Genomic DNA, 14,710 nt, shown 5'->3' with positions numbered 1-14,710 from the left:
TGCGGGGAAGTTGGGCATACTATTCGAAGATGTTCTAAACCAAATGAACTAGTAGGCAAGTGTTATAAATGTGGATACCGGGACAACGTCTAAGAAGAACCCTTGGTTAATGTTAGGTATGTTTGAATTTGTTGTTTACTAGTTCCTTTATTGGTACTTAGCATGTAAGAAATTATCGTATGATTATGAAAATAAAATGCTGGTTGTTTTAATAGTTAGTTTCTTATGAAATTTATAATTGAAATTGTTCAACATGTTATATTGTTGTTTTCATAACAGAGTTTCGATTTTAAGTAAGTATTGGTTAAAGAAGAAATTGTTATTTTAAAATTTCATATTTGAGTAAATTGGAATTATCCAAGGAATAAAGAAACCCTTTTGATAGAGGTTGGATTTGAATTTTTATATATTGTCCAAGTTATGTATATCGTTGGTGTGTGATCCAATATACATAACATCTCTCTGTATGCATCGTTGGAGTTTGATCCAGTATATACATGTACACCGTTAGAGTGTGATCCAGTGTGCATACCATACATTGTTGGTGTTTGATCCTATGTGATGGTAGAGAGTTAGTATGCATCGTTGGTGTGTGAACCAGTGTATACTTGCATATCGTTGGTGTGGGAGCCAGTGTGCATGCATCACATTGTAGGTGTTTGATCCTATGTGATAGTGGACATAGTATAAGTCATTGATGATATGAATTTGTTGAACTGTGAAAGAATGATTTTAATTAAGTGTTGGCAATTGAAGAAAACTAATTATGTTTATTCCTTTTAAGGTGTGTATACTTGTGTATACACGTATGTCTCATTTTTATTGGTTGACGTATTGTTTGTTTGGTTAATCTACACTCTACCTTGAATCTCGGGACGAGATCCTTTTAAGGTGTGTATATTATAACACCCCGGCTTTTTCTTTTGTTTTCCTAGTATAAATAATAATAATAATAATAATAATAAATAATAATAATGAAAATAGATAATGGATAGATGATAACTATCAGTTAAGGATAAAAGTCCCGTAAGTAATAGATAAGGGTTGTCCTTGTTTTTTGGGAAGTTTTCTCACGTAAAGTTTTTGGGGAAAAACACAATGAGTTTTTAGGCGTAAAACGGATTTTTCTGAAAGAAGAAAAAAAAGTTTTTTCTTGTAGTTGGTCGATAATCGGAGAGCCGCGGTGAGTAGATATTTTATGGATTTATTTTATTAAATCCTCGTTCTCGTCGATTTCTTTTTTCGGTTGAAATATGTAGTGTTGTTAAAACTTAAAACTATAAAATTTGATATAGAACCGTCGAATCGTGATCTTACCGTTAAAGAACCGCCGGCTTGAAACAAAATTTGTTAATGGCGGCGCAAGCCCCACAGCAAGATTTCGGCTTGTGTTTCGTTTAGACTATTTTTGTTTGTGGTTTTGAACTCTGAACTTAAACTGTCGAAGCCTTGACGCCGGTTGTTAATGGCGTCAACCTCAGAACTCAAGACGCCTTATTCTTTGTGGTGTTTGACTGATAGATTTGTTAGAAATTTTGGTTGTGATGTATACTGTTAGTTAGTGTTGATGTCGGTTTGGTTGTTTGAGTGTTGTGGAAGCTTGAACCGGCGTTAATGGAGGCGCCAGCCCATAGAAATCGATCGTTATGCGATTTTGAATCTTTAAATGTTATGATGTGGTGGTTATGGGTTAGGTTATGTTTGGTGGCTAGTGTAGTGTGTGTGAGGGCTGCTAATGGTGGTGGTGGAAGCTTAAAACAGTTGTTAATGGCGGATTGAACGGATCTAGTTTTGATGATGGGTTATCGATTAAATGAATTGAGCTTTTGCTTTTATTAATGTTATATGGTTTTAACAAGAGTTCAAACCGCTTGGGATGAGGGTGGAAAGAAGATCGGAATTGGTGGCGAAATGTGGTGGTGGTGGTAACTAGTGGAGAAGATGAACAAAGGAATTTCGGTTGGGCCTTGGGCGAAATCATTTAGTTTGGGCGGTTTCAGTTTTGGGCTTTAGGCCAAGTTTTAGTTTTGAGTTGGGCGGTTTTAAGTTATTTTGTGGGCTGGTTTTATAAATCCAAGTGGGTCGTTATAATTTATGAACACGAAGAAGTTTAGATTGGGCTTGGGCGAATCGAGGGCAAGTGGGCTTGAGTGTTTTTTTGGATATTTTCATTTTGGCCTTAAGTTTAAACTTTGGGCCTTAGGCTTTGGGCTTTTGGGTTGGAGGAGTTTGGGGTTGGTTGACTGTTGTTGACCCTTGGCAGGTCGACTTTGACTTTGACCAGAGTTGACTTTGACTAGAGTTGACTTTTGACTAGGGTTGACTTTGACCAGTTAACCCAATTTGACCTTTTAACTCGGATTATGATTTGGGTTATTAGGATAGGTCTAGGGCTATTAGCATGCTTGGCTTTAGGCTAAGACCGTTATATATACGTGTGTATGTGTATTAACTACTATGTGATATTTCAGTTTTTATAATATGCAACGTTATTACACTTAGACATTAATCTAATTAATAACGCGTAAACCAAATACATGAATCAAGATACTTTTTCGTTCTCTGAAATAATATATGCAATAAAGTTCTATAATGCGTAAACAAAATTTACTGCACTCTTTTAGAACTCTCCACGCCTCAAGTTTTGGAATTTGAGTTTTATGACTGTTGATATCATATGTTAGGTGGACATTTATTGAATGTGCCATAAATGGCCCATTAGCGTTAAAATATGGGTATTTATTGAATGTGCCATGAATGACCCAGGTATTCATTGAATGTGCCATGAATGACCAGATTGTTTTGACTGCCCTAGAGAGGAACTAAGGTATTGGTATTGATTTGATTATGCGAGTGTGTTTGGGCTTACTTTTGAATACCTATTATAATATCTACATATGTTATATAGAAGTTCTAACTTTCTTTTGCAGGAGGGTAGGACTTAATAACATTTTGTGTAGAGACGCGGTCCTACCTTTATACAACAGTGGATATCGGTAAGTTTTAATTCAATGATTTAGATATTAAAACGAGTTATTATAATGAGTTAATATAATGAAAGTTTTGCTTGCATTGGGAAGAAACTATGCCGGTTGAAATGACAGAACTACCTGTCTTCCAAGCTGAGAATGATTAAGTTATGGGAAAATATAACGTGATTGTTTGGATAATTAAAGTATGATAAAGTTTATATGTGGTTAGTCTACTCATACCAGCAAATTCCATTTTGCTGACCCATGTTTGCTTTGTTTTGGCAACGTGGGTGTGTTCTTGGGAACATTGGTGGAAGGCAATGGAACCGCGGCGTGTAATTGAGATTCATGCCTGGAGCAGTCCGTTAGTTCTTTATTAGGTCTGATTCTTATTGAAATGATGTAATAACGTAGTTTACATTTTTAGCATGACATGAGAATAAGATATTTAAGAAGGTTATTCAGAGAGTTTATTTGATGTTTTATTGGGACAGAAGATAGCCTTTTTATAAAGTAATAAAGAGAATTTTGGAGATTATTTTTGTTGTTAAGATTCTTTTATGATGTAGGTTTTAGGTTTTGACATGTGTTGTATCCACCCCATCATAGCCTGGGTTTTTAGACAATTGAACCGAGTGATGTTTGAGATATTTATATTTCAAATATTCATTTTTTTTAATTGTTTAGAAATTCGGGCTGTGACATTATATTTGGTCGAAACATAATTGGTGCCGTCTGTGGTTCTTATTCAACACCCTCGATCACGTTCTGTATGTTTACATTTTAGCTATGATTTTGGCACATGTTTGTCTCTTGGACATCAGCTTTAGGACTTCTCCAGCAACATCCGACTGCATGATAAATGTCAAGAAGAAATAGGTGTAAGAAATTGCATAATTCAAAGAAGAGCTACTACACAGCCTACACTTGAGGATAAGGAATATTGGAATATCACCTTCACAAGAAGTTCGGTGCCGAACTGATCCAAATAGCCAATTATCTGCCCTTTTTTAATGACATCACCCTGTGCATGTGGAATTGTGGCTTTGAAATTCACAATATTGAAGTGTAATTTATTTACTCGCCACGGATCGACATCGGACCGTAAAAGGAGGGGCTGTGAGTTCTAGGTGATTCTCTAATGAACCTTAGATTTTTAAGAAGAATTAAGTGAATGATATTCCATCTGTTCCACAAGAAAAGCTATCCACTAAATTTGGTTAACTATCCTCACAGTCTACCGTCACTAATAATTATTCAAACTTGCAATAACGCTGTACTCAAACTCAATCGATCATATTGTTCTACTAATCTTTTCCTTTTCCTTTTCGTTGTCTGTGCATAAACGTCTCTACCGATTCGAAACTTGATTTCCTCACTCTTGTATCTATTTCTCTATTTGTTTTTGTTTTTGTTTTTTTTTTTCCGTCTACTGTTTTGTATATGGAGCTTCGCCAGCACTTATATAATATTTCGTCGATCTAGTTTTACATTACTAGTTAAATTCTTATCTAATCCAAATTCTTATCTAATCCAAACTCTTATCTAATCCGAATTCTTATTTAATTCAAATTCTTATCTAATCTGAACTCTTATCTAATCCAAATTCTTATCTAATCCAAACTTTTATCTAATTCAAATTTTTATTTAATCCAAATTCTTATCTAGTCAGAATTCTTATCTAATCCGAAGTTGGCATCCAGTTTTAATCGCTAAAGTCTTCACCTTCAAATCCAAGTCATCTTTAACTTCTTTTTCTTTCGATTATTACTAAATTGCCCTTATATTTAATTTTAACTGTCTAATCCTAATATAAATCTCCCACTGGCATGAGTCATCAAAATCAATTTTATTATTATTACGTAATTATTTCGGTACAGCTTTTTGCCTTCAATTTCTTTTGCATTTTTTTTCTGTGCCACCCATTTCAATTCTTACTTTAGCCATCTTTCATTAACTACATTGCATCCCATATTAGTTAGTTTGACATTATTTCGTTCACAATAATTCACGATTTTTTCCCGACAATCCATTACACTTTGATATACATTCCGCTCACTCTTTTCTTATTCCATTTTTTTCTCGATTTTTCTTCTCTTCTTTGCCATATGAACTTTGTTTGCATGCCAAAGAGGGGGCAGTGTTTCAACCCCAACTTACGTGGCAAACGTCCATTAGTAGGGGTCTCAATTTTTATTCGTTTAATCGACAGGGCTAAAGTCCAATTTGCAATACCATGGATTAATGTACATGCCCATTAATTCATGTGTCTAAGACTGAACCTTAGCCACATGGCTTGCCACTAACGTACATTGATTTATGTCAAGATTCGTTTCTTATCAAGAGATAATTATCAGTTGAGAGTTATATTCAATTACAATTACTTAAGCTACAAGGAGTCTTTACTCTACCTATATATATACCAAACTATTTTTCATACAGAACTACGTTCTTGAGACTTGATCCCATCGATAATTTGGGTACGTAGGCAACCGCAAGGTACAATCTCATCATTCTCCCGATCACCACCACTTTTCTAACTACTTTTCTACGTTCTTCATCTCTTTTGTCACTACTTAGTGTTTTGATTATATTTGGTCGAAACACCAATATTGTTTATTAGGAAGTAAGACGCTTGCTCAACGGACTAAACTCTGGAAAATCGAATCAGTTGGTCTCTATGATTCTGCAATCGATCTATTTTCAAATTATGACTATGACATGCAGGTAAACTGTGACTCTAAAATACTTCCATTTGTAGCTTAAAGTAGCTTTTGTGCCACAAATGATAAAGTAGATGGTAAGACACACATTGTAACGCCCGTATTTAAAATACGTAATTTATCTATTAATTAATTAAATTATTTATTTAAAAATCGGATGGATTGGATTTGAGATACGCGGGCCTGATTTTTGGGCCCGAGTCTGTTTTGGGCTTGGGTTTCAAACCCAAGTATATAATCACATTGTTATAGAGAATAGGGTTTTTAGAGAATAAAAAAAATAATAAAAATGGAGGCAGAGAGAGAAGCTGGTTTGCTAGAGAGTGGGAACCAACGGTTCAGACTACGAGGGATTCGTGAAGCTGTTAATACAGGTGAGTAGATAGTTTTTCTATTTCACAAAATCCAGAGTTTTACTGGTATACAGACAAAATTCTACTGTCAAATGTTTTCGTTCATTTTCTGTTTGTTCGGCTATGGTTATTCGGCTAGATAATGTTAATTTATCTTTTGTCAAAATATATAACTGTTGAAGCTTGGAGGCCGTCAATGGCGGCGAGCCAAAACCAAACGGTTGTCCTGTGTATGGTTTGGTACTGTTCGTATATTATTTGAAACTATTTGTGTATTCCTCTTGTTGTATTGATTGAGGTTGGTGGGTTTGATGTTTGGTTTTGGGTGATTGTTTGATGTCGGGGGGTTATGTGTTGGATGTTGGTTATTGGTGTTTGGGTGGGCGATTGGAACTGGCGGTGGCCGAACCGGTGGTTGGGCTGTTTTTTTTGTTTAATTGGAGTGTGGGGCTTTTACCTAGACTAGTGTATAGTTGATTGTAGTGGGTGGGGCTGTTGAAGGAGGGTGGTCAAAGCTCGGAGAGAAGCCATTAATGGCGGCGAGAAGCTTCCAGATCCAGTTTTGGGTTGAAGATTTTAAATTCAAGAATGGAGTAAGTTCGAACATTAGTTAAGTCAAATACAGTTTTGGGTTTTATTTTTATTAGTGCAAGAAGATGACCGGCTGGGCTTGGGCCTGGGTCGGTTTCTCTTGGGCCTTGGGCTTAGCTAGGTTAAGTGGTTGGGCCTTAGCTAGTTTAAGTGTTTGGGGCCATTTCATTTTAAGTTGTTTTGGGCCGGTTTCAGTTAAATTTTTAGGCCGAACCCATTTGTGTTTCTGGCCAGTTCAGTTGAAGTTTTTGGGCCTAAACACTAGTTAGTTATTGGGTCGGATTAATCCTTTGTTTCAGACTAGTTTAGTTTAAGTTGTGGACCAGTTTTAGTTTAAGTGTGGGGCCGGTTTCAGTTAAATTCTCGGGCGAACCCATTGGGTGTTTTGAGCGGTTTCTAATTTTGGTTTTTGGGCTGGTCATATAACTTAAAATATATCTGATTGGGTCTCTAAATGTTTAAACTTTTGGGGCCGGGTTTTAAGGTTTGGGCTTGGCCAGTTGGGTCTGAACCATTTCCTTAGTCATGAGCCCTTGAGCCATGCACCTTTGCCCTTAGCCATGAACCATGGCTATGACCCTGAACCTGTCAAACATGGAGACGACAGTTTGACTTCGACCATGACATGTTGACTTTGACCTTTGACCTTGACCATGACGTGTTGACTTTAACTTTGACCGCTGACTTTGACCTTTGACCGTTGACTGTGGAATGTTGTTTTTCCCGTTTTCACATCTTTAAGAATATGGACAAATATAGTAATAAAATATTGTAGGAAATTGTATAATTTTGTTTGTCTTTATCTAATTAAGATTTGACGTGAGTAGTGTGTAAAACCTATAATATATTGGCACGTAACAAGCGGGGAATTTTTATAGGACGTAGATATATACGTTTTTACGAGTATTAAATTATATACGGACTTAGATTCATGGACTTTGATTGTGGACTGTTGACTGTTTAATTGTGTTACGTTTTTATATATTAAATTGTATGGACAAATCAAATGCTAAAATACTGTGGAAGCTTGTATAAATTTGGTTGTCATTATCTAATTAAGATTTGACGTTGATATTGTGACATTATATAATATGTTGGGATATATATATATATATATATATATATATATATATATATATTAAATGCAATAGTTTTGGAGAAATAAATGTATAAACACTCCATTATTATATATGTGAGATGCTACTATGAGGTAGTATAGTATTCGTGGATATTTCCCATGGGATTGTGGCGTAGTGCAATAATATATTGGCACGTGAAAGAATGAAAGTGGTTATGAGATATAATTGAGATATTTCTAAATATTGTGGCTTAGTGCAATAAGGTATTTGACCTGCACGTGATATAATGGAATTGTTATGAGTCATAAATGTATGACACTTGAATAAATTACGTAACGAAAATCCTAGAACCTAGCTACCACAACTCATGTGATTTGTCCTGTGTGGGCGTGTGCAATTTGATTGACCCTTATGGCGTTTCAGTGACTCTGAATGCCCTTCGGGCGTAAGTAATGTGATTGACCCTTCTGGCATTTCAGTAAAGCTGAATGACCCTTCTGGCGTAGCCGAATAGTGGCTTGATTATTCCGTTCGCAAAATAGAACGAGACGCGCGATATTTTATGCCGAATAGTGGCAGTACTTGCATAATGGCTTTCGTGTGAGGGTTACCTGGTGTGCGGCATCCCGCTCAGGGTAGTTACGCACGGAGTGGTTCATTATGTAAATGGAGGCATGTAGATGTACATGTTCGGTGTTGGGAAGCGATTGTGATAGCCAGGGAAACTAGGTAAGACATAGATACGACGTGATTTTAGGGACACGCAAAGAAAGCTTTAATTAATATAATTATGGTAATGTGTTGGTTAATGATGTATCTTTAGATAGATGATTGTATATGGTTTTCCAGAAGTGTGAGTCAAACTAATTACTTGGGCAGAGACGACCCACTCTGTAATTGAGCATGAAATGCGGTACGGATATAATATGCATGGTTGGTTATTTGTTTAGTTAGAACCTAAGGCGCCTCGATGGAGGAACTACCTGCCTTATTTATTATGCGTATAGTTTGTTGTGTGGTTAGTGAGAAGTTAAGGCGCCTCAGTGGAGGAACTACCTGCCTTCGTTATTGAACTTAAGGATGTTGTATTAGTCGTGGAAAGTTAAGGCGCCTCGGTAGAGGAACTAACTGCCATATGGATTGTGTATATATTTGGTATAAGTATATGTTGTATTTTAGAGCTACTCACACCAGCATTTTTATAATGCTTACCCGATTTGCATGTTTGCTTATCGGGTGTGTTCATTAAATGAACATAGTTGGTAGGTCTTGACAGGTTTCATGTTGAAGAAGGTTGGTTGCTGCTCGTGGTTTGCGTTAGCGTCGCATTTCAAGATAGGCTTTGTTTTCCTTTGAGGTGATATAGATTTTCAGTTGAGATAAGGTTATTTGCATTTTCATTTGTTAATTTTTGTAATGAAGAGGACTTTTGTTTAAGTTAAAATTTTTATTGGTTTTTAATTATCCGCATATTTAAACTGTTTATGGGTTTTTAGAAGTGGAAAGTGCGTCCCACCTCGGAAATGAACATAGTTGGTAGGTCTTGACAGGTTTCATGTTGAAGAAGGTTGGTTGCTGCTCGTGGTTTGCGTTAGCGTCGCATTTCAAGATAGGTTTTGTTTTTCTTTGAGGTGATATAGATTTTCAGTTGAGATAAGGTTATTTGCATTTTCATTTGTTAATTTTTGTAATGAAGAGGACTTTTGTTTAAGTTAAAATTTTTATTGGTTTTTAATTATCCGCATATTTAAACTGTTTATGGGTTTTTAGAAGTGGAAAGTGTGTCACACCTCGGAAATCGAAGAGTCGGGAACAAATATTGTTTTTCCGAATTCTGTCGAAATTCGGGGTGTGACACACATGGTCCGGTTATAACTTAACCACATTAACGGTATAAGAAAGTATCATGTTAGGGCTCAGATCTTTATGAAACTCAGGTAAAAAGAGGTGTCTCACGAGTAAAAAAGTTGTAATTTTTCAGTGTAGCTGCTCCAACATTGGTCTTATAGAGGTGTATTTTTTCTAGAATCAACAGAGAAACGATAAAAAAAGGCTAATATTGGGTCCATACTACAGTATAAGAAAATATCCTGTTATAAACTCAGATCAAGTGTGTAATCAACCTTCATTAGATATAATTCAACGACTTTTTTGTATTACCTTAGTAAAAAGTAAGGAATAATATGTCGGAAAGAAGTGCATAAAGTTGTAAGCTAAGGGGTCTAGCAGTGGGCACTTCACACACGTGGTTTGTAGCTATTCCGTTGTTGTTAAGGTCCTCTACCATATTTTTAGGAGTATAATAACTGTTAGGTAAGGTTCCTTCTATTTTCCTTCACTTCTCAAAGACTTTTGTACACTGCCATTTTTATGTAGGCATATATAACTTTTGTAGTGGGTTGACAGTGGGCATGGATTAACTCTAGAGCCATCGGTACTACATGCTTAAACACGGAGATCAAATTAAGCCTTCATCTTTACAGCAGGTAAAACTTGAATTGATGCATTTTGAGTTGAGCTCAACTTTAAATTGAAATTGGATGGGAATTAAAATATGAAATGGATCCTGCCCATGACCAACTATTGCTCATAAAATCAGGTCCCACTCTATTAGCCTACCAAGATGCAAGCTGAATTTCTCCTTTGCATGGTGTACCATGCTAGGAAGGATTTCTTCACCATCTACTAATTAAAGAACTTGACCATATAAGAACTTTTGACTTCAAATAATAAAGAAGACCATTAAATCCTACTACTACTAATTTTAGATTTAAATATTTATGTAGTTGTTCTTTTGTAATCATGACATTGATGCTCTTTCATACAACTATGCCTCTACTCTATGTATTCGTAAACTAATTATTAGGTGCTATTCTATTTTCTATCGCACCACTTTAATTTGGTGAAACCAACAAGTCATTGGTAGGGGATAATATTCAGTTTTATTATCATACTCACCTCAATGACGTGGATTGTTATTCTTTAGTCTATAAGATGGGAAATATTCAGGTGAGATGAATCTTAATAAAATGATGGTATTATTGAATTGTGTAACTCAAATCAGCTAATAATAGGGATTACCCATTATGTTGTAGGTAATTTTGCATGTAGTCATGGGGAAGAAGAGGAAAATGCAATTAAGGCGATCGAGGGGTTGAGATATCACCAATCTGAGGAAAGTGCTCTTTGATGTTTGAGGCAATTGCAATCACGCCTAAAACATAGAGCATGTCATTTTGAACAACAAAAATGGAAAATGGGTGTAGAAGATGAGATGGAGCTAATTAAAGTTTTAACTGAGGGATTAAGAAGGGACATCAAGCAATATCTATACTATGATTATTCAAGTCAGTGTCTCATTGTTTAATCAATTAGGTTTCTTATATCCTAATGTCCCCTCAACAACTCATTAATAATATTGATAGTTTGATATAGGAGAAAACATGTACTTTAATTCGTCCTAATTATTTACTTTTTTTTTTCTTAATTTTGAATAGGTCCTCCTACCTTGGAGTTGATGTACGACGATGATGGGGGTTTGCTTTTAATTTGAGTGGTTGTTTTGGATCACTTCATTCATGTATGTGTCTGGTAAAATTAATGGAAGTCGTAGGATGCCCACGAATGGAAAATAGCTTAGATTTCCATTAGTTACCAAAATAAAATAGTTCAGATTGCCATTGTGCATGCACGCTTTTTTATTTTCTTCGTATATATAGTACGCCATGTATCTTATAATATTGGTTAGAAGATGAAAGTAGGAAGCAAATGGTCCGCTCCAGTTGAGTACGTACAAGTTCTTGATGGTGGTAGACCTTCTCTTTGAATAGTGTGATTGTATTAGTCTCTAAAGCTTGGTTCTAACTATCACGATCCCTGACAAGATAATTAAATTAGATGTGAAAACAGTAGTTCTAACATTCTAAAATCATTCTAATCAAGTTATAATAATATTCTCAAATATCATGTGATAAAGAGGAGTAATCATGTTCTCTACTCTTACTTGTAACGAATCTAGACTAATCAAACTATTAACTAATGAGAGAGTAATAATGATATGAAAACAGTAAATAATAGATACAAAATAGTAGAATTAAATGAAAGAAAGATATTAGAGAAAGTTAATCCACCACGCAATTCGATTGATCATTAGGTTGATTATTGAATTTTCTATTGATCCCTAGTGAACACCAATCTTCTCGGATCAAGGTTCCACTAGCATGAGAGTTTAGCTCAACCACAAATCTCTTTGATGGTGGCTCTAAACTCTATTTCAACTCTTATGGTTTTTATCTCTAAACAACCATGAGAATCAAACTTCTATTCTATACAACAACCATTCTAATTAATCAATCATTCTCACATGGCTTCATAAACCCCCTCTAATGGAGGTTTAGCCTTGTGTCATCAAAATCATTATACTAAAGCAATAATGTAAAGAAGAATTGACTAAACTAAGCTTTTATTGATGGTTTTAATGGTGGCTACAAACTAAACTAATTAACTAACCCTAAACTAAACTATAACTACATTAAACTAATTAGAGACTAAGGGGAGGAAGGAGAGAATAAGTTAGCCTTAACCCTCTTTATATAGGAGAGGGTTAGGATTACATTTTCATGCATGGGCCAAAAAGGGGGATTTTAAGCCTCTAATGTGAGCCCAAAGTCCATTAGGTTAAGTCTAAAGAGGCCAATTATGCTATTTGGGTTTATTGGAAAGCGTATTATATTCCGAGCTGATCGTTTTGACATAAAGTAGGCCCAATTCCGAGGCCCGAGTCCAAAGATACGCCCATTTGAAGTTCTATTGGCTTTTCTGTTCTTTTTATACCCGAATTGACTTTGACTTCCCAGCTTTGACTGAGCTTGAAAAAAAGCTTTTCTTCATGATTCTTGGGCTTTAAACGTAGAACTTCCTCAGTAATCATTTTGACTCATTTTCCATGCAAAATGACGTCTTTAAGCACATAAACAGCCTCAAGACCTGGAATACACAAAAACACGTAAACATTACTAACTCTTATTTATTATAAATATAATTGGTCTAAATAGAATACTATTAAAGAGTTTAAACTACACTTTTGAGTGCTTATCACGCCACCCCCAAATAGTATTTTGCTTGTCCTCAAGCAAAGATGAGAAATAAAAACAGATAAGTGGCCAAAAATGTGGTCATAACTAATCTCGTTTCATAGAGTGCGATTGCATTGACTATATGCAATAAAGCCTTAAACCACTAGGAATTCCCTAGTGGACGAGTTATAGCATCATGAGAGTTTTCCAAAGAAGATATTCACAAACTTCATTTATACTACAACGACTAAGAAATAAAAGTAATTGTCCCCTAATTTTATCTTAGATATCTATACATCTCTCTAGCATTTAAACAAGGATCATAAATCTAACTCCTAAATTAATACATGCATAATAATCAAATTATCTTAAGATACACAACTATACAATGAACTATGCTATGAAATGCAATGGTAGGTCCGTTTATAAAACTTTTGGAATAACGTCTTAAGTAGGTTCTCACAAGGAATGTGTCAAGACACATAACACTCTGATTTTTCCACTCAAGTTTGCTAACTCTAGTGTGCAGTGGGCACACGTTTTCTCACAATCTCAATGACAATCCAAGGAAGTCGAGGTCGATCAAACACATCTACCACTTACTATCACATTAAATTAATCCTAATTGAGCTAGATGTCTTTATTAGGTGATACGGGGCACAGGTGTTGGTTAAAGAAGGAAGGAAATAGATATTCAAACAGACAAGTTTGAGATAATAGGGTCTTCAAAATATATAACTTAGAGAAAACCTTGTTAAGTTCTTACTTTGCTTCTACACATAGTTTCCATCATTAGCCTTTTTATTTTGGCTTTTTGACTCATTTTTTTTTTTTTTTTTGAGTTTTTATTTTATTTCTATTTCTATTTTTTCTTTTCTTTGGATGGAAACTTATTTTCTTTTTCTTTTGAAACAACTAACTAATTTTTGTTTACACAGGTTTTTCTCTTCTCTTTTCTTCACTCATCCTATTTCTCAGACTTATCCAGATAGGTAGGCTGATTTTATTTTTTATTTTGTTTTATTGGGTAAAGGATTTGTGGTTTGTGAAAAAGCTAATGAAAAGGCTCAGTGGGGTGACTAGCGGAAAAATATACTTAGGTCAGAATTTCTGGCTATATCGATCCAAAAAGGGCCTAAATTCTCGCTTAGGATATGATATGGCGATCAAGCAAGTGGAAGCTAAGTGTAATTTCTCTATTCGGATTTTACTTCTCCCTTGTGTCATCACTCAGATATTTCATTCATATGAGGCTTTTAGGCTAGATACTCACAGGATATGTATTAAGTACTTTAACCTAGGTCTCAGAAAAAAAAACTGCAAAGTATAATCTTAGATGCTCATGCAAGATATTCATGAAAAGATGCAATGACTATTACCTACATATTAATCTAAGTTTCAAAAATTAAATCTTAATTCAAGTACTATGTGAGATTTATAGACTAGTATCATCATGGAGAAAAGAATAATACCATTATCACTAAGTGCATAGTATAAACTATATTTATGATTTTAACATTTTTATAAAGAAAAATGCATAATATACAACCTAATATGTGCTTAAGCATTTACAACATGTTTCTATACCACCCCCAAACAAAATCATGCTTTGTCCCCAAAGTATGAAATGAAAATAAAAGATAGAGAGTACCATAGAAATGTGCTTGTAAATGGGAGCACCTGGAAATTAAGGTTAATCTATACTAATATAAAGAAATAAAAATATACGAAACTCCTATATGAGTTCCTCCCATTATGGGATAACATGAAATAATAAATAGTGCTTGGGACATAAGCGGACTCTAAGATAAATAAAATAATATCATACGTTCACAAATCAAGCATGTACATTTCATGACTCCTATAGGATTAGCTTTCGAAAGTCAGCAAAAATAGTGAAATTTCACGAAATTAAGG

This window comes from Coptis chinensis, chromosome 4 (assembly GCF_015680905.1).
Source record: "Coptis chinensis isolate HL-2020 chromosome 4, ASM1568090v1, whole genome shotgun sequence".
NCBI classification, from domain to species: domain Eukaryota; kingdom Viridiplantae; phylum Streptophyta; class Magnoliopsida; order Ranunculales; family Ranunculaceae; genus Coptis; species Coptis chinensis.
This window is presented reverse-complemented; position numbering follows the sequence as displayed.